Genomic DNA, 26,400 nt, shown 5'->3' with positions numbered 1-26,400 from the left:
TCCTATCCAAACCCATATATTTTCTACTTTGCTCCTAAGGCTGACACTGTTTTATCAAGATATTCTTGTGTCATCACTTTTCCACACTGTAGTCCTGCAGCTTGGTGACTTTTGCTCACTAGGATGGTAAGAATATAGCAGTGGTGCTGACTGGCACTGGAGACGGTATCTCTCCACAGCAGTTCATTTCAGCTCTGTTCACACATGGGCTGCATGTCTCTACCACCTGAAAGAATGCAGGCTTCCACAGGAGGGAAGGTAAGTAATCAGCAAAGTCAGCCAAGGATCTAAAGAAAGCTTTTCAGAAAAGAAAAATCCGGGGACACTGTGATCAAAACTACCTACGAAGAAACCCAAACAAAGTTCTCCAGTCTGCAGTGTCCAACTACAGTTGCCAGCAAAGGCAAAGCCACAGCATTCCTGCTGTTACTGTAAGTATATTGCTATTTTTTTGTTCTACCTTATCACCCATACAGAAAGCTCTTACTGCCATGATCTTCACCTATATATTCTAATTAAATATTCTTACATTCTCTTACATAGTCTACTTGTATTGCTATCTTATTGCTGTAAGCCTTTACAGGGAGAGTTGTTAAGTACTCAATCAGGTTGTGGCATCTCCATCCTTGGAGATTTTCCAAACTTAATTGAACAAGGCCCTGAATAACCTAATCCAGCATGGAAGTCAGCTCCACTCTGAGCAGGGAATTGGACTAGAGACCTCCAGAGGACCCTTCCAACCTAATTTTTTTTTTCTGATTGCACACTACTTCTATGAACACTTCCATCAGCAAGCTCTCTAATAGATCTTCATGTTCCAGAAGGTTAAAATGGCACACTAACTTTGGAAAACTGTGAATTGTTATAGCTGTGTCAAAAACCCTGAAAGAACAAGGCTAGGAGCAAGAATGAAACAAGTAATAAATACTGTTTGTGGAACCTTCCCAGCTTACAACTGTTTATGTTCCATCTCTGGACTTCATTGATTGGCAATCCTATGTGATTATTTCAGTAGTAAGGGTCAGACTACCTTGCTGCTTTAGTTCTTTTGACTATGTTCTTCCCTACATATTAATCTTGGAAAAGAGCTGTTTGCTATTTACTTGTTAGTAAGGGCAATAATTGCCATGTTTGGAATGCAAAAAAACTTGGGAATGTGCTCTTGGAGCAAGAGACTCCGTTCTGATCTCGGGTTATCTCCTTCTCCACACATAACTGTGGTGTATTACAAGTCCTTTCCAATACTGAAGTCATTCTTAACATTATCAGAGGGCCATCATCATCCTTGCCCCTTGTGAAGAATGGCAGAAGGGCAATACAGGAAGGAGATGGCACTTTTGTACATGGACTTGATGCATAGAATCCCAGAATCTGGCAACAGAAAAGATACTGACTTTCGAAGTCGAGAGGGTCCCTGCAGAATTTATATTTGCTACTGATTTACAAGAGATTTATCCAGTTTATTTCTAAACATCCTACCTACTCTGTTGCTTTAAATTTTCTATCCTATGTCTACATACTTTCCTTTTGTTGATACTCACTTTCATAATTCCCTTATATTGTGTTATTTTTCATTATGTTAGTTTACACTGCTTAAAATATATTATCTTCTTTCCTCATTGTATGCTCTCCAGTACCTAACAGTAGGCAAACTGCCTCCACTGTCATCCCTGAACCGAACAGTATCAGTACTTGCCAGTACTTCATGTGTAAAGCAAAATGTACAATCACTGCCATCATTTTATTTCTGTTTTTTGTCAGCATCCTCATTGCACTGAGGCATTTGCTCCTTCTCATGTACCTTAACACCACACTATCACACAAGATCACAAATGGTGGGCAACTCAAAATAATGCAGCGGCTGCAAAGATCTGGGCACTAGCTGTAAACTAGAATTGGCTCATTTCTATTTCATTTGAAGGCAGAATGGGTAATATTTTGGATGTCCTAACCTCAAAGCTATCTAGAAACTAATTACTACCTCTGAGCTTTGGAATGCCTTTAAAACCCCTGCCACACTTCCCCTTTCTTGCTGCCACTCTTGCATACAACTTTCTCTCCCTCAATCCTCCACTTGCTCTCCACAGTTGATTTCTTTGCATGTACCTCCCTTCCAACCAGTACTTGAGTTTGGAATGAATTTCCCCTGGATGAGTTAACACGTTCTCACAGCGGGGCCAGCAAACCAGGTCCCTGTCAAAAATAGGCAGTGTATGTTGTACTTCTCACACAGCAGCTATAACTGATGCTTGAACCTTCCCTTGCAAGGGGAATAGCTCTCTGTCCTGCAGAGACATCAGGTTAGCACTGAACAAATTAGCTCAGGTATAGGAACCAGTGTAGCTGTGCAGAGCCCACAGTAGCATCCTGGCTCTCAGGGGAAGCCATGATAATGTGACTGCATGAGAATAATACTACATAATGAACAATAATGAGGCAGTTTTCAGCCTCTGAATACAGGGAGGGCTGGGTCACCAACCAGACCTTTGTTTGTCGCATATTAAACAGCACAGAGGGAACATGCCACAGGGTTGCTGATGTTGTTGTAAGTGCTGCTGCTGGCTGAGTCTGCCCACCCATGTTCCAGGCATTATTTTGCCTCTTCACATCTATGGCATCACCTTATAGTAAGTGCCCTCAGGTCAGAGATGCCTGTAGTGTCAAAGCACTGCACTTAACTCACTGGTGCACAGTGTGTTTGTAACCTTAGTAATTCAGAGGCTGTATATAATTGGAAAAAAACCCCAAAACTTCAGCTTTTCAGATCCTAAAAATAAGAGTGTGAAAATAGTTCACGTCTGATTTTAAGCAATATTTTTCCTGAGTGTTCTGCTGCACATTCTTCCCCTGCCTGTGTGCGACTAACACAGCTCCTGATATCAGTGCTTATCACTGCCAGTGTTGTGTCTCTTCCAGACATGACATTGACAATACATATTTAGAAACTGACAAAGTAAAGAGAGAGAGAGATGAGTACAATCACTGAATATAAAAAAAATAGGCCTGAAAGAACAACAAAAACCCACTGAAATCTGCCCAGAGACCTCACCTCAAAATTCAGGGCACACTGAAAGCCAGAGCTGAGGGTAAAGCTTCCCAAGACAAGTTCACTTTAAACCACCTGAGCCATCACAGTTTTCCTGCCAGAAGTGTTGCTTCACTAGTTAAAAGTCCTGCACAGCCTGACTGCCTGAATATTCACACAGCTTCTCTGATGATTTTGCAGCCACATTGATCTTCACGCTGTTGCAGCTACATGACTGGCAGTTTGTTTAAAATCTCTGATTGCAAGTTTGTGTCATACAATGGAAAACACAAACTCCTGAAAACATCGCCATAAAATGTAATATGAAAGAGAAATCCCAGTGGAACACTGCAAAGCAAGAATGGGAGGCACAGAGAATTGACAAGAGAGACCCAATGTTCTAGTGAAATAAAAGCCTGGAAAATTTAATCAACACAGAAAAGTAAAATAAACTCCAAAATCCCTTACAGGAGACTGATTAACATAATTAAATTAAACTCAGAGATTAAGTTAAAGTAAGATTGAAATTTGCTGGGTCCTTTTCAGGCCTGAAGTAGGGTTTATATGGCCAAAATTTGTCCCTTTATTCCATCTAAACCACAAGTCTCATGAGAGTTGGGTCCTGACTACAGAGCTTGCCTGACTTGTAACATCAGAACATCTCAGCTATGCTAACACTGTGACACTACTGACAATTCCTGAGAACTGATCAAAAGAATCAAAAGGAAAAGTACAAATATTAGACAAATGGTCATTTCAGAGCATAATAAAACTACAATGCAAAGTCAGAATTCTCTCAGGCAACTTTACCTATGTAATCCAGCCAAATCTACCAAATCATAATGGCCTTAAGTCATGTCTCAAGGCCTAGAAAGAGCAGTGTAAACCTTTAAGAAGTTGCAGTGGATTCCATCTGTATTGCCTGAAACACCAACGAGAGGAAAGGTGTCTCATTAAAAAGTAATAAGAATAAAAAGGAAGATAAACACTGCAAAGACAAATATGGATGAACCAACTAGAACAGCACAAACTAGAGCAATAAGTAGGGAGAACCTGCCAAACTAAAAGATACAAGCAGATCAAACCAGCCATTGCTGAACTATGCTGTGAGGCTATGACTTAAATATTTAACAGTTTTTTACTGACATACTTTTTGCCCACATATTTCCTTGCAAATTTCAAAAGCAAAACTTAGTTTACCCTCATCAGTAAGGCTCACAGGTGCTGCAGTTTGTTTGTGTTTTTGTAAGATGTCTTTTTTTTTGCTGAACAAGAAGTCTTTTATAAGAGATAAAATATACTTACAGTGGTTTCCAAATGGTATCACTCTTCAGGTAAATTACTCCAAGCCTTGGACCTAGTGCAGACGTTCATTGGGGCAGGGAACAGAGAGAGGCTGTGTCTGTACCAGGAAGAATCAAAAGGAAAGGTCAGGGGGAAATAATAATTATTTACTGAGAGCAAGAAAACTTGCTACAACTCTAGCTGGCATTCTGTGCTGTGAGTACAGCTGGCTGCAGCCTGGTAGTGCTGAATTCCCCCTTCAACCCTTCAGCCCTGGCTGCAAATGACCACAATCAGTCACCAGTTACCCCAGTCTGCTCCTTCAACCTCATCTGGTGAAGCAAGGAGAGGGAGGATTACTACCAAAGTGCTATCATCAGGATTCCTTCTGAGAAGTCACTCACTCCAATCACTCCCATGGCATAAGCACGGAGCGCTGACGGAGAGCTAGCACAAACTTGGCACTCAAGTGCATCTCATCCGAACAACAAGGCCAGTCCTGTTCTGAGCAGCAAAAAACACGTCCTCAGGACAGAAAGGCAGGAAAAGGAAGGAAAAGATCCTCCTTTATGTCTTTTGCTGTCTTCACATCACAGAAAGCATGGCTCATTTTAAAGCAGAAACCCCACTTTTCTCTCAGCCACCTGGTCTACTGCAGGGACACCAGGGAAGTAACTTATTGCCAGCCTTGCGTGAAAGATTCAGCTCAGCAGCAGTTTTATCTCTGAATCTTCTGAGCTAAAGAGATAGTTGGAACCAATGGACTGTGATGGAAAGGGATTCACAGAAAAACCTCAGCTCTAATATTTATTAGATGGTGATTTCACCATCCAGATCTACGTTTTTGGGGGGACTTGAATATCTTTCTAGACTAAGAGAACTCCTCCTTTGTTAACTACTTATTATCCTTTGGTGGCTCCCTGTGGGTATTTTGGGAGCATCCAGGGGCAGAATTAAATCCTGCTCACTTCGTTTATGCAAAGAACTCTTGAGACATCAGCATATTCAGTCCTGTCCACAATAAAGCCACTGGTGCCACTTCCATGAAAAAAATGATCGTGCCTACTCTGAGCAGACCAGAAAGGCAAATATTTGTTTTATCAAAGAAATCAAGAAGGTAAATGAAAAATGGTAAGAGATGTAATTGTTATTTCACAGGTAGCTAATGTTGCTGTGCAAGTTGGAATTTATGTCTGAAAATGCAGCATAAAAAACCCCCACTGTTTGTGCAGCAGGAACACTCCAGTGAGCACCAACAGACACAATGAAGGATTTTAGATGGCACTGTAATAATGTACTTCACAAAATATACATTCTGTTTTATGTTCAATTCACACATTTTGCAATGATGATGTTTCTTAGTGACTGGGATATATACTAAATTCTGATTTCAACAGGCTAAATGAAACCTGGCAACTACATTTTACACGGGCTCAAGCAAACATTTTCTTTGATTCCAGTTTTTTTAGGATCTCCCCTCTTGGAGTCTGCTTCGAATTGCAAATTAAGTAAATTCAAACACACACAAAATCTACAACTTAGCCTGAGCCTCTGAGTTTCACCAGGGCTTGGGAAGAACCACACACATCAAGTTAGTCTGAAAGAATTACATATAATAGTGACACTTTTGACCAGAACCAAGGATTAAATTTCGAAAGTGCAGTAACACCCAAGGAGTCTGCAGATTTAAGTCCTTGCTAACACTCAGCATGGCTTACTTTCAAGCTCTCCTTCCCACCTCCATATATGCCCCACCTGTTCTGTTAACACTGACCTTGCTTCTTGTATCCACTTTGCACACATCAGTCTGTCTTTCATCTGACTATTGCTCACCTTTTTAAGGCATAAATCCCAGGTGCCTTAAAGACTACCTACTTCAGATAATGTGCATTTTCAACTTGTACTAGAAGCAGAAAAATCACAGGATTGGGTCTTTAGTCTTTACTTCAGCAGAACTCCTGCTCAGTTCACTCCTAATTTCACACAAGAGAAGGCTAAGAACTGCATGTACTAATCCTGCATATTTTGTCACCTCTCTTTTTGTGTCATTATTGCTCTTCCAATCTCTGGGATCCCAATCCAAGTGGCTCTCTCTTGTAGCACTGCCTAGCACTCAATCTGGCTTCACATCAAGGGTCAGGCAGACAAGTTGTTAGAGATGGGCTGTTGGAAGTCTTCTACAAAATCTGGGCTCAAAAATCTCTGTGAAAGGCAATACTTAAAATATCTTCATTTTTCTCCACGTTTTTTGCTATTGCCTGGGAAGGTATCTCTTTTTCCTCCAGAGTGATGAGCATAAAGCACTGAGATCCTCAGCAGTTGTTAGGCACTTTTTAAGTACATAAACTCAACAAAGCTGATGGTAGTTCTTAAGACATTGGGATTGCAACAGAGCATGAAATACCCCAAGTTTTTGTAAAAGACTTAATTTAGCTTTGGAAAAATTAGAGGAAAAGGATCTACAATCATAAGAAGATTGGGCAGAAAGAGAGACAAGCAGGACAACAGAGGAATAGAATGTGTGACACCGGGTTAAGTAACTTCTCTCCTGGTCTACCTGGGCTCTTCTATCCAGAAAAGGAAAGCATTGTATTTCTGTTCCATGGGGTACTGTGTGCTTAATTAAGATTTTGGAGGATAAATTTTCTGCATGAATGCATTCCAGAAATGCAGACTTTATTACTTAAATATTCCCACTAATGATAGTAACTTGGGCATTTTATATATGCTCACTTTTATTCCACCTTGCTCTTTCCAAGTTTTATCTGGTAATTTAGAGGGTGTGAGGAACATTAATTGTATCAGTGTTTTTATTAGGGAAGGTCCCTTTTATGAGAGTAGTGATGTACTACAGATTGTGATTTAAGATGTACACTTTAGGTCAGTTTTATACTGACTTCAGTGCAATTGCAGTGGGCATAAAGTTGGGAGAAGATGTGGTGCTTTACATAATAATGCTGATGATTAATGGGCTCCTGGACCATAACTCTGTATTCTGAGGCACTGATCCTCCTTCTCCCTCCTGAAATTTGTGTCTTGACCCTTTCATCTCTTGTTAGCTACCTTTCCAGGGCTGTTCATTAATCAGCACCACTGATCTGATGTGGTCTGTCATATTGTATTACCTAAAACACACAGAAGCAAGCATTGGCCTGACTCTGCTCTTTACACAACACACCATCATATTTCCTGTACAGATTACTTAAATATTATAAACATCAGCTTACTTTGGTCCTGAAACTGTCTTTTTCTAGATTAGTTCCCTGCAGGATATTTCTGTCTCTCCTCCTGGATGTACTTCTGTCAGCTCAGAGACACCATCAATCACATTCAGTATTCCCTGTTTGTTAGGGGCACTCCTATGTCTGATCAGCAAGGGAATATCAGCAAAATAGCTCATTCTCTTTGCTTGAGACCTGGTACAACAATATTCTGTTACTTTTTTTAGTGATTCCTGGTAAAGCAGACTCAAGTTTTTAGTTAATTGCTATTAATTTTATTGCGGCAATAATATTTTCCCTGATATCGTCAGAATGCTTCCTTCTGATGCCTAGTAATGAAAAAAATAAAAGATGAGCTTCTTGTGAGCTCATTTCTGATTACTCGTATTTGCTGTGCTGGAACAGTGCTGTCTATCATGAGGCAATGGGAAGTAACTCACTAGTGCCTTGGAAGTTAGCATGTTTGATCTTAATCCACATATTTTACAGCTCTCTTGAGTCAGGTGGGTTGGGCTTTAATTGATGCTTTCATAGTTATATTTTCAGACTGGACTGTCTAGGCTAAATTAAATTCTTTTTGGTCACTTTTTCTCTCTGGGAGTAGCATTTTGGATTAAATTCTTAAAGCCACAACAAGGAGAAGATGAAAAAAGCAGTGTTAGCCATCAACAAACAGGATTCAAGGATCGGCTTTCTGCACGGAGTGGGTTATTCCAGATCTATTTTACTGTTTCTTGGTAAGGAGAAAGTACATTGTCTGACTAGGACTGGCTATGGCATTTACACTGTATGAACAAGGTTAGGCCATTGGCTACCTATAGGTAGATATTTAACCCCAGTGTCTCAGAGATGAAGATAGACTGAAGATATAAAGGCCACCGTTCCAGCAGAGGCCAGAACTTGCGCCAAAAAGCTGACAAAAATTTAGCAACACAGGACATGTTATGAGAAGGCCATAAGCATGGATTTTTCTCAGTAGTCAAGGCTTCATTTCCAAGTGGAAATGGCTCATTTTTGTATTCTACTGGGAATGTTGTATGTCCACTATCAGTATGGCCTAAAAATCAGAAATTAATTTGTTAATGGATTAGACATTTACAGAAAGACTGTTTAAAGAGGCTGGACTGCTTTAGCCTGGTAAAGGCCGATTTCCCACAGGGCCGTGTTTGCAATAGCACTTGAGAAAAAAAAAATCTCTCCCTGAAGTCCCAGAGGTACTTACTGAAATGCAGAATAGCAGTGTAGTTTGTAGGAAAGTCTACATTATGTTGCAACTTTTTGTTCCACAAGTTCTATTACTTATCTGCATCTGTTTCTTTTTCCCTTCTTAATTGCCTTTTATCTGATACTATAGAATTTCACTGCTCTTAAGCTGCAATTCTTAAGTTTGATTTTGGCACTTGGAATAGGCATTTTTGAGGTCTCCTTTTTGCCAGTTGAGTCTTCTGATATTTCTTTCTATTTGCAATCAGTACTCTCAGTGTAACAGCTAGCCATGCCTAAGAGTTTCAAGAGATCAAAAAGATAACTCTTCTTCTGACTTTCCACTTCCAAAGCTGAATCCCCTCCTACCTGGGGCAGTGGTAAAAGGCCTCAGCCCAGAACATTCTCTCTCATTTAAGATCTAACTCTGAGTGCTGCCTGTTTTCCACTAATGAAGATCTCATCATGCTTAGTGTGTTGGGTGTGTAAATTCCACCCCTGCAGGTATAGCAGGTGCCCAAGCAGAACGTGTGCTGCTCTCTTGGCTGCTCCTCACAGGGGGCGGAGCAGGATAAAACCATGCTTGGCAATGAAGCAACTGTTTGGACTTTGCACACCTGATTTGAAATGAAGATAACTGCTACTTGGAAGAGGAAACCAAATGGCAGTAGTTGGTAGGCCTAATCAGAGCAGGAGCAAGTCACCAAAAGCCCTAATGTAACATTCATCTAATGGTTTAAATGAATACAAAAATCTGATGCCAGACTGAACCATGGCAGTGTGTCAGACCACTTTTCACATGTGGTAACAAGAAGAAACAGTATTATATGAATACATAGACATATACATATAAGTAACCAGATATTTATGAATGTATGTAGAGTTATATACATGACCATTATTTTAAAATTATCTTATTCTGGAAAAACATTTCTGGGTATAAAACATGGAATTTTGTGTATTCCTACTATGGAGCCTTCATAGTTGTTCTGAATGCTGAGTGAAACCACATAATTTTCAAAGCAGTTCATTAAAGTGGGGTGAGACTGAGGCAAACAGATAAACTCCTAATTTTATTGATGTTGGTGTGGAATATGGAGTAAATCATCCGTGCTCAGTGGAACTGCACCTACATAACCTTTCCTGGGAACAGACTGATTTGTGGGTAGTGCTTGTATACTGCGAGCCTTGTTGAATCTTGAGTGCTACTTTTCTACAGATACTTAGTATTAATAGAAGCAGTTTGAGGGCATAAACAGCCTCAGGCATTTATGTGCTGATGCTGTAGTTACAAGGCATCAGCGCTATGGCATGAAACTCAAAAGGTTTGTGGGAGGGGAGCAAGTGAGAGGTTCAGGTTTTGAAGCCATGGACACTCAAGATGGCCAGTGCAATCAGAATACTGTCTTGTTAACAAGAAGGCAGCACTCAGACAAGATGACACCGCCTTGCTACCTTCAACAGGATTCTCAGAAAACTAAAGGTACAGTTGTGCTGCAATTAGTACCAATGTTTCTGAAACTGAAATGTGAATTGCCATCACTGCAATCACCAGAGACGAAGAAAATGTGTAGAAATTAAATTGTTACAGTAATATATCCGCCTAAGCTACTGCTTTGGCTAGATGAGCCAGATTAGCTCATGACAGATGAGCTTCATGAACATTTCATTGCCAAGGAACCCTGTCAAAATATTGGTGATTTCTCCGAATCTGTTCAACATCATGGAGATGTCAAATGAAATCTGAAAGGACATTATTTTTCAGGAAGAATAAAAACAATGAAAGCATACGAAGAAAACGAGCTGAGTTTCTTCCTCCTCCCCTACACGTTGCTTTAATTTCATTAAATACTGTCCTTGCAAATACTTTGGCATAAACCCTGAAACCCTTTCGTCCCATAGATGCTGATGAATTGCAGAAAGTACTGAGTGTTCTCAAAGAACAGATCTCCCTGTTTCAGTAACCAGGTTTTCAGACAGCCAGTGTATTTTCACCCAGGTGCAGGGACTGTGTAGTCTCAGCTCATAACAATTTAATCAAGATTTACACCATTAACACTGGTTCTGCCATACCCCAGTCCTTCCTGGTCACAATGGCACAGCACCTGATGCATCAAGCTTGTGGTTCTTATGCTGAAAGATGATCTCGATCACAAGTCAGAAGTATCCTTTCATGAATATGGAACATGATACAAAATGGTAAATGATAAAAGTAATTAAATACTGTTTTTTTATGGCTTGATGCTTGTGGAAATTATGAGATACTGTTTACATTAATTAAATGTATTTAATTCCATGTAGGACAGTGGAATAAATTTCAGCTATAAATTTCAATAGATTTGATCCATTTGTCACAGGACTACCCCCTTCAAGCCAAACTAAGAAATAAAAGTTTCACTGATACATCTGGTTTTCTGAAGCACTAAGAGCCAGGTTATCAAACATAAACAGAAAATATGAACACCCTCCTTGCCCCCAAAAAAACCTTAGCATCTTCTTGATAGAATTCCTTCCTCTCCCTGAGCTTTCATTATGTGACTTGTTTTATAAAGAGATGAAAATGCTTGCACAATTTTTATCTGCCTTTGGTAGAGGAAGATTTATATTAAAAATCACATTTGCATGGATTCTGAGGGGCAAAGACAAGTAATCTTTTCCTTAAGTTTTAACATTTTTACCACCACTGCCTGTATGCTGAGCTAAACGACTGTGTTACCGTCAGTTATGAAAAAATTAAAATTGTTTTAAATTTTTTGTTGTTGTTTTGGATGACTATCTACATCTCTGAACATTTCCCTTGCCAGTCATTCATTAAAGAGTCTGTAACCAACACAGTGAAGAGACTAGGTAAAAAGCACCACAAACGTGTTTTCCCATACCATTCTTCCTGTGTGTTTGCTGCCTCTGGCCTCAAACTGTACAAATGAAAGCTTGTTTGATTTATGTCAAAAACTATATATAAAATATCACACGGGATCCACAGAGAAACCGAGTCACTCTGGGCTTTAGTTTCATTATCCATTGAGGAATAACTGACTACAGCCTTGGAGTACGTAGAACTGATCAAAGCGCTTGCTTCCTCACAAGCAAAGAGAAAACCACTGTAGATTTCCTGTTTCATGCTTCAGTGCCAAAACACAATGAAAAAAGTTCTAGATGAGCATGTGAATTATTCTAAAACATTGTTCAATCAAATCTGATGGTTATGCGCATTTGTGAAACTCATCATTTGAAATGTCAAGTCACTGACAGCAGTGTGTCCTGAGGTGTGATGTATATTTGTGATAATTATTTGCTTTTTAAAGTTATGTATCATCTGCATCAAACCAGGATTTTTCTTAAGTGTGCCTGAAATGTAGAGATGTCAGTGCCAGCTGCGTTATTCAGATCTGGGTTTTAAACACCCTGTGCCAGGAAAACACAGAGTCAGGATATGACTACAATGCCAATTTTAAGGCACTCTGAGTTATTTTTCACTATTCTCTTAAAACTGTACATGGTATGGCTGATGGAGAATGATTACTAACATTAATAGTAGCTGAAGTGATTTCTGTGTAGTATATGCAGCATGATGCATTAAGGTAAATAACAGCAATAATTGTTATTCTTACTTCAGTATTAGCAAATTATACTCTTGGGATTTATTGTAATTCAGTATTCAGCTCTCTTCTGTGGCTCTTAGAGGCCTCTTCTTTGGCCATTTCAAAACTTTTTTGAATGAAACTGAAGGCAGTTGGCTCTGTTGTTGGATAAGTTCTGCTAACGTAGGAGGGCTGTCTCCTGAGTGCTAAAAAGACCATTTGCAAATCTTCAGCATCTTCTTCCTTGACAGCAGAAGTTACTATGCAGAATGGTTTAGATGATGCTGAAATGAAATTTTACAGGAGATCCACCATCTTCCAAGAGGAGGCATGGTAGGGAATGGCAGTGACTTGAGTGGACCTGATAGCAACTTCCCCACCTTTTATTTTTGGAAAGTGACATTGTAAATAAGCACTCCACCGGTGTCTGAACCCAACATTTTTTCTTATCAGGAAGGAAATTCTGTGAGGAGGTGATTGAGTTTTTGACTACAGACAATCTGGCAGCTACCTTACTCCTGCTATTTTGTGACAGAAAATCTTATAAGAAAATGGCCCAGATGAACAAAATTATCAGGGCGCTTGCAGATATTCTGATTTCTGCCACAACCAGCAAGAAGTACCATAGGAGATGGATCAGGAATCTTAGCTGTAGGGGAGCTTAGAGCTATTCTAGTTCAATCAGATTTCACAATTTGCTCTAATGAAGAGCACTGGCAGAAGTTCAAAGCTACTCCAGGTCTCGACTCCCTCCACATTACTATAAAAATGTCTGTAGAAGTGTTAACTGCAGAGGAGCCAAAAGTTGTTTTGGTTCCAGTCTTTCCCAGCAGGAGTAACTGAGAAAATAGAGTAGGAGTGCTAGTTCTGCTCACAGCTCCCTCAGCCTCCTGCAGAACACTAGAGACATTGCTGGGAACATGGCAAAGTGTGCCCAATGCTGTCACCCCTCACAGCTCCTGCTGCCTCAGCCACGCCCTGCAAACACCGCCAATACAGATGCACCGGCTCAGTAACTCCAGAACTCTTTGGAATTAGCATCAACCTCCACAGATGATAACCTGAAGTCTGTTTGCAAGCAGAAGGTATCAGGAGGATGGCTGTGTTCAGCCAGCATTGATTTCTTCAGCCTTTTGTCTGTGTCTGCTTTCTGTCTCGTTTGGAGGTGGCTACTGTTACTACAAGTAGCATGAATCACATCTCCGTTAAAAAACAGAGCTCCAATTGTCTTACATAACCCCTGGTAACTGCATGTCTAATAATAGCAAGCCATTCCCAGGTAGGGATTCTGTGTCCCAGACCCAGACACATCCACATGCACGCACACACACATACAGCTATTACTTTCTACACCTCGTTTCTGGGAAGGAGTGAGCTTTTCACATGCAGTATGACAGTTCTGAGCTGCAGGACATGGCAACTATTATTTTAAAATGCCATTTTCACTTATTGCCTTGAGAAGCCAGTCTGGAATGTGCAATTTGCTTCTCAGCCCAAGCAGCAAGGAGTGAAAAAAAACCCCAACAGCTTTGTTTGGTTTTAAGAGAACATTGAATGGTGAAGGCTATGGTTGGATGCAGTCCTGAAAGCTTGAGTCTTTCTAGGTGTTAGCTCTCCTTCTGGCTCTTAGGGAGGGCCCACATTTTAATAAAGTACTTCTCATAGTTCTGACAAACCCTTGTTTTTAGATCTCCCAGTTTCCCCCTTGGAAAAGTAAATTACAATATGCAACTCCTCATTACTGCAAGGTTAATAGATAATGCTGCAAATCAATGATGAGGTCTTCAGATGAAACTTCTCTATAAATTGAAAATATTATTCTTTTCGTAATCCATGAGTGGTGTACAGAAGGAAGGAGTTTCTGAAGATTACTATGGTGTCACAGGATTCAGAACCGCCATTCAGTAGGAGGTCATCCTTGCATGACCACCTACAACTAAATCATATAACTGAACACTGTCCAGACACTTCTTGAACTCTGACGGAATTGATGTTGGGATCACTTCCCTCGGGAGCCTGTTTGCAAATGGAGTGGTTCTAGACTATTTCACAAGGTTTGCCAAAGAAACCAGTTCCTTCTGATCTCTCTTGTAATCAGTCACCATTTCTGGGCATCTAAACTTGAATTATATGCTATTAGCAACATAAGGGCCAGATTTCGGTCATCCCAAACCTCTGTATTCTCTCATTATAAGAGATGTCTTGGAGCCACGTATTTGGAAAACCAGTTTCACTTCTGAATTTGTTCAGCTTTGAGAGTTCAGTTTAGGTTCATCTTTTCACACTGCGTGAATAGAACACATGTGTGAAGAAACAGCTAAAATCTTAGGTGGTGACATAATAAAAAATGTTCTCCTTTAGCTTTTATTTCTAAATCTGTTATCTTTCTTAGCTCAGATAATCTTTTGTTGAAAGTTTGTTGAGAGTACTTGAAAACATCAAAACTTAGTAAATCAGATGTTCAGACTCTGGTTCTATGCCTGCCTCTGACCAAGGCATGCCATACTGCATGCTGGGCAGTAGCTTTGGAGAAATCCTACTTTCTGTTTTCTTGGGATCTGTGGACAACAACAGACAATTTAGTACTGTTATTACGGGATCAAGTATCTTACTTCTTATGAATCCCTGGATCTACAGATCACCTTATAGTAAAGTCAGACCTGAACTCTAAACCTAGACTGTGTTTGAATTCACAAAGTGACTGGTCTGATCAAAAAATGCACTGGTCAGGCCGACTTTCATGGATGCCCTCCCACTAAATTAGTCAACAATACGCATATGATCTCCCACAGATTTCTGTGGGTGCAACAGGGAAAAAAATTGGACTGATACTTTAATTTGTTATCAAATAAAAGCCTACAGTTCAGCAGCAGTAAGACTACAGTGAAAAGTCCAAAGACCCAAGCAAGTGAAAAAAGCCAAATCAAACAAGAAACCTACTGAGTTGTAAACTGTAGTTTATCAGTAGCATGCAGTCATGAGCTGACTGTGTTACTGCCCTAGGGTAAGAAGTTCTTACCTTCTCTGTAGGAAGTCAAATTAATTTGCCTTCACTATCTAGTAATCCTTTTGTCAAGCAGTAAGAAATTCAGATATTGGCCCCTCTGTGTTACAATGTATTCTTTGGAAAGTTGAAAGAGAGAAATGAATGGAAACCACAGAACATGCATCAGTTGCTGAACTTGCAGCATTTTCACTAGAAGACCAGTATTAATATTTTAATTGCTGATTTTAACACTATGCCCCAGATTCCAGCTAAGCATCTGAGAACACAATGGATCTTGTGCAGTCAGGCTATTTTTATTAGGACTGAAACTCCTGTAGGAAATGATTTAACTCATGACCCAGTAAAGGGTTAAACAAAAGTTAGACTCAGGTTTCCAAAGCCATCTGAACTGGCTTCAAGAAGACATGAAACATCTATGCATCTGGAAAATGGAACTTGCAATTGACTTTTCTGTACCATCTGCTCTCAAGAACATTTTCTGCTTGGGAGTTGCATAAGCAATGAAAAAAAAAAGCACACAAACAACTTCCTGTACCATGTTTTCGGTCACTTGTAATGACGCATTACAAAGCAAACCAGCTAAATATGCACAACTGTGCCTCACTCCAGATGACAACATGTATTATGTAAGAGACAGAAAGACACTTATTTCAAGATATCACAACACAAAGAGCACTCACAGGGAAATATTCACCACATGTGAGAGTTGGGGGCAAGAGCCAGGGAGAGTTTTGTCTCCATCTCAAAAGGCCAGGAGTAGTTCAGAAAAATCAAAAAACCAGATATTTTTCAGTTTACAAAGTAAAATGATGGAACTTGTTGCGCTTCCTTCTGTAAAAAGGAGTATAATTTGTAATGAATGTAAGCTTTTTGTTGTTATTTAATGTCACTTTAATGCATTTTAGATTCAAAATTACTCTTATCCCAAAAGCTTTCAAAAATATAATTTGTTTAGACTTACTTTGTTTGTCTGTTGGGAAGCCATGGCCTGATTTAATCTTGTATTGTGGCATAAATAAAACAATATCCCCAGGAATTAAGAGCAGTTTAACCAGAATAAAAATATCTACCTCTCTAAATGAGTCCCAAGCCTTTAAAACTGTGCATGTATGTATGTGTTGGCCTTTCTCTTTCCAGTGACTGCACTAATGGAATTGGACAGAGTCATATGGGAAAATCCCAGTACCTGTGCAAAAGCAGGGAACTGCTGAAGAGGGGCTGTAGCCTCGAGTGAAACAGGGTGTGCAGCTAAAGGAGGTAGTTTGCCTCCACTTGGGGGTGTTTCTGAAACTGAAGTCGAGATGAGTTTCCTCACTAATGAACAGACTCAGCTCAGTCGTCAGTGTAGATCTGACCTGGTTTGGGCACGGGCACAGGATCACATTACTGTTAAATTAGCAGGAGTTTGTGTTGCTGCAGGAGAGCAGGCGATACCTAATCTAGCCTGAAGTCACAGTGGTGCAGACAGGTGACACCTGATCTGACATCCAGCCTGCCACATAAAGATAATTCCATTTGTTCTGAAAACATTCAAATCAGTGTGTGAATTTATCCTAGATCAACATTTTCTGTTACACAGCTACAGTGGTTTTGATATGGTTTTATGACCGAGATCCACTCTGCAGTCAACCTACAGCTTCAGAAACCGATTTTGCGTGGAAACAACCAATTCTGTCATACTAAATCTGGGGGTAAATCTGGGGATGCAAACAGGTCCAGGGGAGAAAAAATCCCCCACTTGGGAAGCACACTGTCTTTGTAAAGGCTAGCCCTGAATAAAGGGGTTCACTTCCAAATCAGTATCTATTGCTTTCCATGGGCCAAAAGGACAGACCACCAAATTTTCTTCCTACCTTCAAAATACAGTGGTTTTATTGTTAATACAGGGTTTTCCTAGATAATGAACCCTGTAGTCTAGAATCTGCAAGATTAGATAATTCTCAGGAGACAAGTCTGTCTCCAAGAAAATATCTCAGCCTGTGGCAACAAATTCTCAGGTTAATGAAAACTGTTTTAAGATTTCAGCTGAATTAAGGAGGTGCACAGTTCATACAGGTCACCTCTGCATGGGAGGGAACATCAATATGTTTTCTGTATCTACAGTTCATTAACAGCAAAACCTGGTTCACATCCTCTTTACTACAGCTTTCTTCCTTTCCTGCCTAGCCCCCTTCCTGACTCTAATGCCTTACATCTCCATCCATCAGAAGGACACCATATAAAATTTTGTTCATAATTGTATTGGCAAGTCGCCTCTGGTTTTCATGGAAGTTACATCCTCATAAATGAGAGCAGAATTTGGCCCTCTGTCTTTTCAAAAGGAAGACTAACGATCAAATAATTTTCTCACATCTCTGTTTGCACTTTCACAGTCTGGTTACATTGATTTGTGTCTCATAAGTAGACATTTCCTTTGTTGGTTACAAATCAATGTTATAGACCTAGCCTGCCTGCACGTTTTTCCCTTCCCTCTTACAGAAAAACAAAGTGCAGCTTCATTCCTCTTGCTTTATAAATGTGAACTTCCTTGATGAAGCATGAGAGAAAAGCAGATAAAATTCCAGCTTTCCCTCAAAAAACAGGAAACGTCTGTGCTTAAATTTCTAATTACCAAGATGCTTTATGGTATGATAAACACCTTTATCATTCCAGTCCTGCCACTGCTTTGTTAACCTAGCTATAATCCTCTCCTTCAGGTATCATGAGACTTCCCAGGGCAGCCCACTGTGATATTGCAGACAGCTATGACTTCATGGCATGAGTAAGGAAAAAAGAGGCAAAGGTTTTAGTCTGCAGCTAGACTGAGCTGCCACACAAATCTCCAGGAAAGGATGGAACAGAAAAGGGTTTGCAATTGGTGCCTGAGAGGCAATGAGGTTTTTGACTGCAGTGTGAAAATACAACAGTGAAGATAGATGGGTATTTCACTGCAAATGGATACACGTGATAATAGAAAAGGAGTAGTAAGAAACAGAGCCATCAATCATATCAAGTAAAAGATGGTAGAGGTGTAAATGTGGAACATATCAGTTTGATTTTCCTTTATTAAAAGTGAAAAAAATAAAGTTAAAAAAGAAAAGTCAAAGCAGCCTCAATTCAATCTCCTCAATTTCAATGCTATTTAGAAGTTCAGCAAGTGATGGTTCCACCAATTTGATGGAAAACTTGTGAATGCCAAAATGCAAACATAAATGGTTAAGAGCTGGCAATGATGATGATGATGTTATTATTATTATTATTATTATTATTAATAATAATAATAATTGCTATTATTATTAATAATAATAGTAATACAATATGAGATCAAAAAGGAAAAGAAAAATTTTACAAATATGAATATGTCTGCTGCCACCATCAAAGAACATTCTCACAAGTCAAAAGGGAATTCTATTTATTTTAAAGAACAGCATTAAGAATCAGGAAATCTGGGTCCTACTTACACCTCTTCTGGGGAATCTATGCTTGGCCTTGAGAAAGATATTTCAGTACTCTGTGCTTCAGCTTCTTTGTAAGACCAATCAAGATAATAATAGATCAACTTCACATGCATCTTAATTCATGGGTGTTGAGCAAACACTCTAAGTTTTTTTATGTAGAAACTATTAAATGGCAGGAAAGACAAAAAGGAATGTGAAGATTTGAGGAAGACTTGAAAAAGAAATTCCACAACTCAACCACCTCCTCAAATTGCAGGAAGAGAACAGATAAGGTCATTTTTTGCATTTTATTTCCAAAGAAGCACAAATGGGAACAGAAGCTTCCCCTGCAAACATAATCATGTAAATGGTGAGAGGGAGCCCTGTCTGGCTGCAGCCTTGCAGTGTTGTTTAAATGTGCCCATTCCCTGCGAGATAACACCACACTGTTGGCCTGATGGGAAGAGAGAAGTTATGACTACTCAGAGAGTTGTCTGTTCTCACAGACTCTTCACACAGCAGTTCAGGCAAGAAACCACATTTCTCTAAGACTTTGGGGACCAACCATTTTGGTCTCTCTTTCCCACCAATCCACTACCACAGACACCTACCTGTTTTGCTTGTCTTTAAAATAAGCCTGTCTTTCTAAAATTTTTGAGTTTTGTGGTAGTAGATATAGTGGAATAGGCCTTGATAGAAGAAACTATGTATGAGAAAGAGAGGGAGGAAGGGAAGGGAAGGGAAGGGAAGGGAAGGGAAGGGAAGGGAAGGGAAGGGAAGGGAAGGGAAGGGAAGGGAAGGGAAGGGAAGGGAAGGGAAGGGAAGGGAAGGGAAGGGAAGGGAAGGGAAGGGAAGGGAAGGGAAGGGAAGGGAAGGGAAGGGAAGGGAAGGGAAGGGAAGGGAAGGGAAGGGAAGGGAAGGGAAGGGAAGGGAAGGGAAGGGAAGGGAAGGGAAGGGAAGGGAAGGGAAGGGAAGGGAAGGGAAGGGAAGGGAAGGGAAGGGAAGGGAAGGGAAGGGAAGAAAGCTAAAATGAAGAGAATTATAAAACCTAAAAAATTAGTCTGATTTGATACAACTTTGATACAACTTTTCCAAACCCTTTTTACTTAGATAAATGACAAACAGAAATCACCAAGATGCCACAAGTCAGACCTGCAGAATCAAATATATTCACTAATGTTTGTTGCAAATTCTGTCTCTAGTAAGAGTTAAGAAAGAATTCAAGAAGTAGAAGTGCCCAAATCAATTCACTGATTAGGAATATATCCACTAAAAGCCCTAAGCAGTGATATGTTACCAGCCCAAAAGGACCAGCACAGCCATGTTCAGCTATAGGACAGACAGAACTCAATATGCATTTCAACACAATTATATTTATAGCAGCTTGTTTACAGCTCATGGTGCCTTCCACTGTATTCTGTGTATTTTTCTTATCTTGCAGTATCAAAGTCAGCAGACAGTGGAGAGGTATGCATCTTTTTCTTATCTTATCCTGAACAGGCTTCACTAGCAAGGACATAAATTCTGTCTTTTCAATACCAAGCTACAATTAGCACAGAGGTCAGGACACTGCAGTGAGCACAAAGGTCACAAGTAGTGCTGCTGTACAGGGGGTTCCAAAGCTAGACATGTATCCAAAGCACTCTTGGCCTATGAAAATGCAAAAGTTTTTTGTTTTATATCTGCATATATGCATGTCAAGAGTAAATATTTAAGGAATGAGCAACATGATAACAAAAAAACACCCCCATGTTTGTAAGCATAACAGGGATCAAAATATGCAACTGATATGTGGACAAAGTAGGTTTACCTGGTGAAGAGCACTGGAGAGAAATGAAGCCTTGCCTTTTACATTTCATGCATTTTAAGAAGCTGCATTTTATTTGTTTACTTTAACCTGACATTCGTTCTTTTAAAAGGAAGTGCCAAAGCAAAATTTGTACTGGAATACGAACACCTTCAAAAATTCCAGAGTATCTCAACATGGCATTTCTTTTTTGGTTCTTTCTATACAGCTGTATAGATAAACATCAAAAATGAAATATTTAGGCTCAAGTCAGCCAAAGACTGGGAAGTGCCCACACTGAGTGTGCATGTTGCTTTAAAACCTAGTCTCATGAAGATTTGTTACTGGCATGAACATTTTCAAAGAATGCTTGGATAGGCTTAGTTAGCTAAAGGTGAGTGCCAGTATTTCCTACACATTGGAGCAAGTAGCCTCAAAAATCCTGGCCTCACCGTATTGGCTCCAAAAGCAGGTGGAGCTGAAGTGTTAACTGAAGTATTTTAAACACACCAACCCTGAGAGGATTATACTGAGCTTTGTGACAGCTACACTTGAGGAAAAAGAGGGAGGAAAGGGGTTGAAGGAGCCTGAGTAGAAAATGAACAATTCAGATCAATAGAACAGGCCTGGAGGCTTCTAAAGAGAATCTTTTAAAGAACCACAGACAATGGCCACAGTCTAGACTGAACACACAGAGAAAAGTCAAGACAAATCATCACCATTGAAAGCTAAGTAATCACATCACATAACAGCAAGATACAGCAATTGTCTCTCTGTCTCTGCTCTGAGGTGAAAGTACCTGGAATGTGACATTTGTTTCTGGGCACCTCCTCATCAGAGTGATTGGAGACAGTTCAGAGAAGAGCCTCATAAGCAACCAGCGTGGTGGAAAGACTGAGCTATTAGGGAAAGAAATTAAGAGCTACATCTGCAATAGCCTGGTTACATGCCAGTGACTATCAGATGAGGGCAAAGGCATGAAAACAAGCTGCATATAATTGAAAGGTGCCAATGACAAAAAAAAAAAAAAAAAAAAAAGAAAAGAGGGTAGCTAATAATATGAAAGTATATGGATGAAATTAAGACCAGTAATGTAGAGCTGAAATTCCAAGGAGCAAATATTATAAATCTGAAAAGTAGTCTCCTTAAGGAAGTTTGACTGTGTATTTAAAACTGACCTAGACAAAACACTAGACATGCAAAGCACAAATCCTTCATTGGCCCTGGGGAGATGGGCTGTGCAGGTCTTGATTGTTTTTCCAGTTTGATGATGATGACTATGTTTTTCTGGTCTAAAAACCATCCATAAAAATATGGAAACCCATGAAACACACTTTGGTAGGTTAGAAGATGATTAACCAGAAGGAGACAATTCATGTTCATTGGATAAGCCTGTGAATTAGGCAGAGTTGTATATGAAGAAAGAAGTGAAACGGCAAGGGCTAAAACCTACGAGGTAGAGGAAATGGCTTTTAGCATCAGGTTCTCAAAGAGGAATAGCCACACACTGTGGATAATCCGTTGCATAAAAAGAGAGCATTATATATGGATCAGGCAACAAGATGTGAGAATGGAGCTGGGGAAATGACTTTAAAGCATATGTGAATCATGAGTAGGCTATGGAAAGGTTAAATGCTTGTGTCACAAATCCAGAAACATGAGTGTGCAAGAAGGGAGTTTGTCTCTCTCTAGGAAGTATCCTAAGAAAGTGAACGACAGACAGACAGAGTCTTGCACTCTTCCATACTACTGAACCATGGATATAAGCCTATAAAAGAAAAAAATAACACTCCACTTACCTGAGTATTGAAACACTGAAAAAAACTGCACACACGGACAAAAAGTATGACAAAGACATGCAGGGGGTGGCAGTGAAGAGAGTGCAAGTGTCTGGACACAGTGAGATGAAACATTGCTGTCACTTCCTATCCATAATCTCCCCAGCAGCAAGGAGTGCAGACAGGAAAACCACTGGCTAAACCTGAGACATCAAAGTTACTACATAAAATAAATCAGATCCTGACTGATTTTAGCCTGCACTGGAAATAATCCTAAGTTTTTTAAACTGGAAAGTAAAGACCTTATGGGTCTTTATAGGAGAAGCAAAGAGAAATTAGAGACAAAGAAATAAACTTTTTATTGACAGTTTTCATCAAGAAGAACAAAGCCTGCCTTTGCAGCAGTCATGTTATCAAAGAGAAAATTAGCTTAGTGGTATCTTCATTTGTGTGGTGTCTGGTTTTGTATTTTTTGGAAGCAAGGGGAAAAAAGACAGCCTTCTTTGAACAAGAGACATTAAGTGATTTAATTCTCCTGTGGCCTTACATAGGAGGGGCTACTTCAGATTTTATGCTGCCATGTAGCCCTGACAAGGCAGCACCTTCCTGATACTTCACTCAGCCTGAGGTCTTACGAGTACAGCACTTCTGACTGTTGGTTCCTTCTGCAGTGTGAAGGGAGAACATCTCACAAAGTTTCAGGTGACACTATAGAAAGATCATATAGGCTTCTGAGTTATACTTCTGCTAACCTTCCTCACTGGTCAAGACATCCAGAAAATTTTCCCCTTGCTCTGCCTTCAGTGGCCCAACTCTAAATTCACCATTAAGATACATCTGTGAAGAAGTTTAACTGGTTGTACCAGCAATGGTGCTTCCTGCACAAAATGGTAAACTGATTACATTGCAAATCATGCCCCAAGGCTGGAGGTCCAATGAAATAGTGATTAGAGAAGCAATATCAGATAAGGTATTCTCATTACTCCCTGGGCCACTGCAAAAAATTACTCCCCAATCCCTGAAAAAATTCATGATTTATAGAAAGATTGGTGGTCTCTCTAGCTGGACTCTACAAACATCTGTGTTGAGTGGGAGAGTTGTGCAATATGTTGACAAATCTGAGAAGCCAAAGAGGGAAATTTATTCAACTGATTTTCTCTCTGAAGTCCATGTATTGACCAACCACAGCCTGTGCTCTTTATTAGCTTTCTGCAGGTCCCTGCTAACTAATGATAGCCTGTCCATCTGCAGAGCCAAATATAAGTTCTTTTAAAGAACAGAAGGAATTCCTGCTGAGTCTGACAGAAGACAAAGCCCACCATGTGTCTTCCTGGTACCAAGGAATCTTGTGACAAAGGTGGCTGCTGGCTGGGTGCTTATTTTCCAGCTGATGCACATGGATAACCTGACCTCTACATTTACACAATTCATGTAGTAATTCATGGCTTACCCCAGCTTGCAGAGGGCCAGCCCCATGTATGTCACAGAGGACCTTCCTAGCAGCTGACAGACACTTCTGACACCCATTCTGGCTAGGAAAACACTTAAATATGAGGAAGAAACAACGTTGCTCACTCCCCCAAGTGCAAGCTAATTTTAGAGTTCATCCTGTGAGTCCTTATCGAGGGGATCTTTTAATTACCTTCAGCCTGTCCAAACCAGCACTCCTACCCCTATGTGTACTGCTGATATGACTGACAGCTGAGAGCTTTTCTAAACACCAAGCATAACATTGCAGTCACTAGCAACTCAAACTGCCTAAAGTGGTGTGATTTTTATCACTTTGACAATACTTATGACAACTTTCTTTATGTGTAAAGGGATTGTTAAAATTTACTAAGATTTATAAAATAAGCCTACCTAGAAGTTTCATGTGTGTATGCAAATGTTGGCTAAAATCATATACAAAGAACAGTCTGACTTTGCCTCATACCAACCTTAAGAAAAGGCCTCTCAGCTCACAGAAACAATCTTGGCTCTCCTCTCCTCAGTTTACATAGCTTTCCATCCAAGCCTAGGAAAATTGATAGGGCTCTTCCCCCCAGTAAAACAATACTGGACTTTCCCCATGGAAGGGTGCACCACTGTAACCAGTGATACAAGGCATAAAAGAGAATCCATGGCAGAGCAAATCAGGCTAATTCAGCTGTTCAGAAAGCAAACAAACCCCATAGAACCCCTCAAAGGTTGAAAAGTATCTCTGAGATTATGCCTGAGAATGACCTAGAAGTCAGTGTAATCCAGAGAGCGCTAAAATACTAAATTCTATGCAAGCAAGCACATGCTGTGTATAGGAGCTGAAGTTTTCAAACCATCCCCCACAGAGATAATCATAGTAGGATCCACAATAAGAAAGATCTTGTTACGATACCTCCCAAATACTAATGCAAACAACACCATGCTTCTATATTCAGAAGGCATCTACATCTCTGACAAGTCTAAGATTTCTGAGACCAGAGCAATAAAAGACAGTTAAAAATGCAAGTAGATCCTAATTTCAAAATAAAGGTATCTTGACATTCAAAAGGTGCAATTTTTTTTTCTTTTTCCTGGCTCAGAATGTATTAGGTGTTAGAAACCTAATCTCTATTTTATGTCTGACTCAGCTCCTGCTGAAATAAAAGATGCTGGTGGATTCAAATGGGAGTCTAGGACATTTTAAAAAATGTTAGCTCCTACTGAGCTTGGCTGGATATGATACCTAAAGATGATTTTTTAGGCAGAAGAAATGAGCATGGCTCCCCCCAGTACAAACTGTGGTTCTGATAGAACAGTCCCTTCTGCAGAGATCTACAGACCCTCCCCTGTGTACCTGACTGTATACTGCCAGTGTAGGTGCACCCACTGCTGGTGCAACAGATGTTAAAGCAGGCAAACTAGACTCCCAGAGCAGAGGGATAATGGGGCATTAACATCAAGGCCCCAGTAGTCATGGCCATTTAAATGCTAGCAGCTTTAAGTAAGTTATCCAAATCTTGAGTTTACTCGAGACACTAGCATTTAATTATAGAACATTTGGGGCTAAAACTTGCCCCAGGGTATGCATGAAGTCATCTCAACAATGCTAATGGAATGTGCTATATATTAGAAAAGCAACTGGTTCTAAATAGGGCTAATTTAAAGGTTGTCTTTTACTGAACATCCTTTTATTATTTACATTTACAAAAACTAATACAAAAATAGTTGCCAAGATTCATCAGCTGGGCTTCAGTTTACATTCCCACAAAATCAGTTAAAGAAAAGCTTGGTTTAAAGCCTAGCAGCTTGAATTAATGTTCTGTTAAATCTGACAGATTTTGTCCATGGTTCTTTTTTGACCCTTGTACTTTCTTTTGACACCCTTGTGATACACCTTTTCCCAACCAAAGTGTATTTTATGGTCTAGGGATGGTTTCTGACTGAGGGAAGAGTATTTTCACCTCCTCTTCACCTCTCAGAGCAGTATTTCAGGACTCATCAAGAAGTGTGCCATTAAACCTAAAGCATGCTCATGGCTCCTCTCACATTGCAGCAAACAGATCTGTCAGACTTCAAATCTACTGAACAGCAGCAGGTAAACACAGCTTTTGTTTTAGCAGCTCAGTTACAGCTAAGTGAGCATCTGCCCTGGCTGTACACAATAAACCTTCTATTTCAGAAGAGTATAATTATCATTGTATTCCCTTGTCCTTTGAACCTTTGAGCAGGAGGCTTCAGCCTGAGGGGCCACTGCAGTCTTTAGGACGTTAATCCTTATTAATCCAAATAATCATTAGGACCCCCATATTCTTCACCACTTGCTATAATGTGCAATTTTAGACACCAGTGTAAAATGAAAGGAAAATACCATACCATGTAAAGCCTCAAAGGATCAGTTGGTTTGGGATTCATCTACAAGAGGCAAAGCCATACCAGTTCAGTATTCTTATGTGGCTGTGGTACTTGCTATGTGCAATATACTGAATAAAACTCTTTAAAGTCACTTTAAAGCTTTTCCTATTCCTGTTAACAGGTTAGGGGGCTTTAGAGAAATGTCTTACCAGATGCTACTTTTCAGCTTTAGTGAAACTTCCTGCTAAGTGGGAGCTGAGCTGACTCCATTTGCCACTTCTCTTATAAG

The 26,400-nt window shown here is 40.0% G+C and overlaps 1 protein-coding gene across 26 annotated transcripts in view; it reads right to left on the bottom strand.

The window, feature by feature from the left end:
• The window catches only part of ZBTB20 (zinc finger and BTB domain containing 20), a 473,996-nt gene that overhangs the window by 30,297 nt on the left and 417,299 nt on the right, over positions 1-26,400 (bottom strand). For all 26 annotated transcript variants that reach the window (XM_058829852.1, XM_058829841.1, XM_058829861.1 and 23 more), the window contains one exon: positions 4,331-4,427. The gene's annotated coding sequence lies outside the window, so the exon portion shown is untranslated. The remainder of the gene's footprint in view (positions 1-4,330; positions 4,428-26,400) is intronic.

This window comes from Poecile atricapillus, chromosome 1 (assembly GCF_030490865.1).
Source record: "Poecile atricapillus isolate bPoeAtr1 chromosome 1, bPoeAtr1.hap1, whole genome shotgun sequence".
In the NCBI taxonomy this organism is placed as follows: Eukaryota; Metazoa; Chordata; class Aves; order Passeriformes; family Paridae; genus Poecile; species Poecile atricapillus.
Note: the sequence above shows the minus strand (reverse complement) of the source record. Positions and strands in the feature narration are given on the sequence as shown.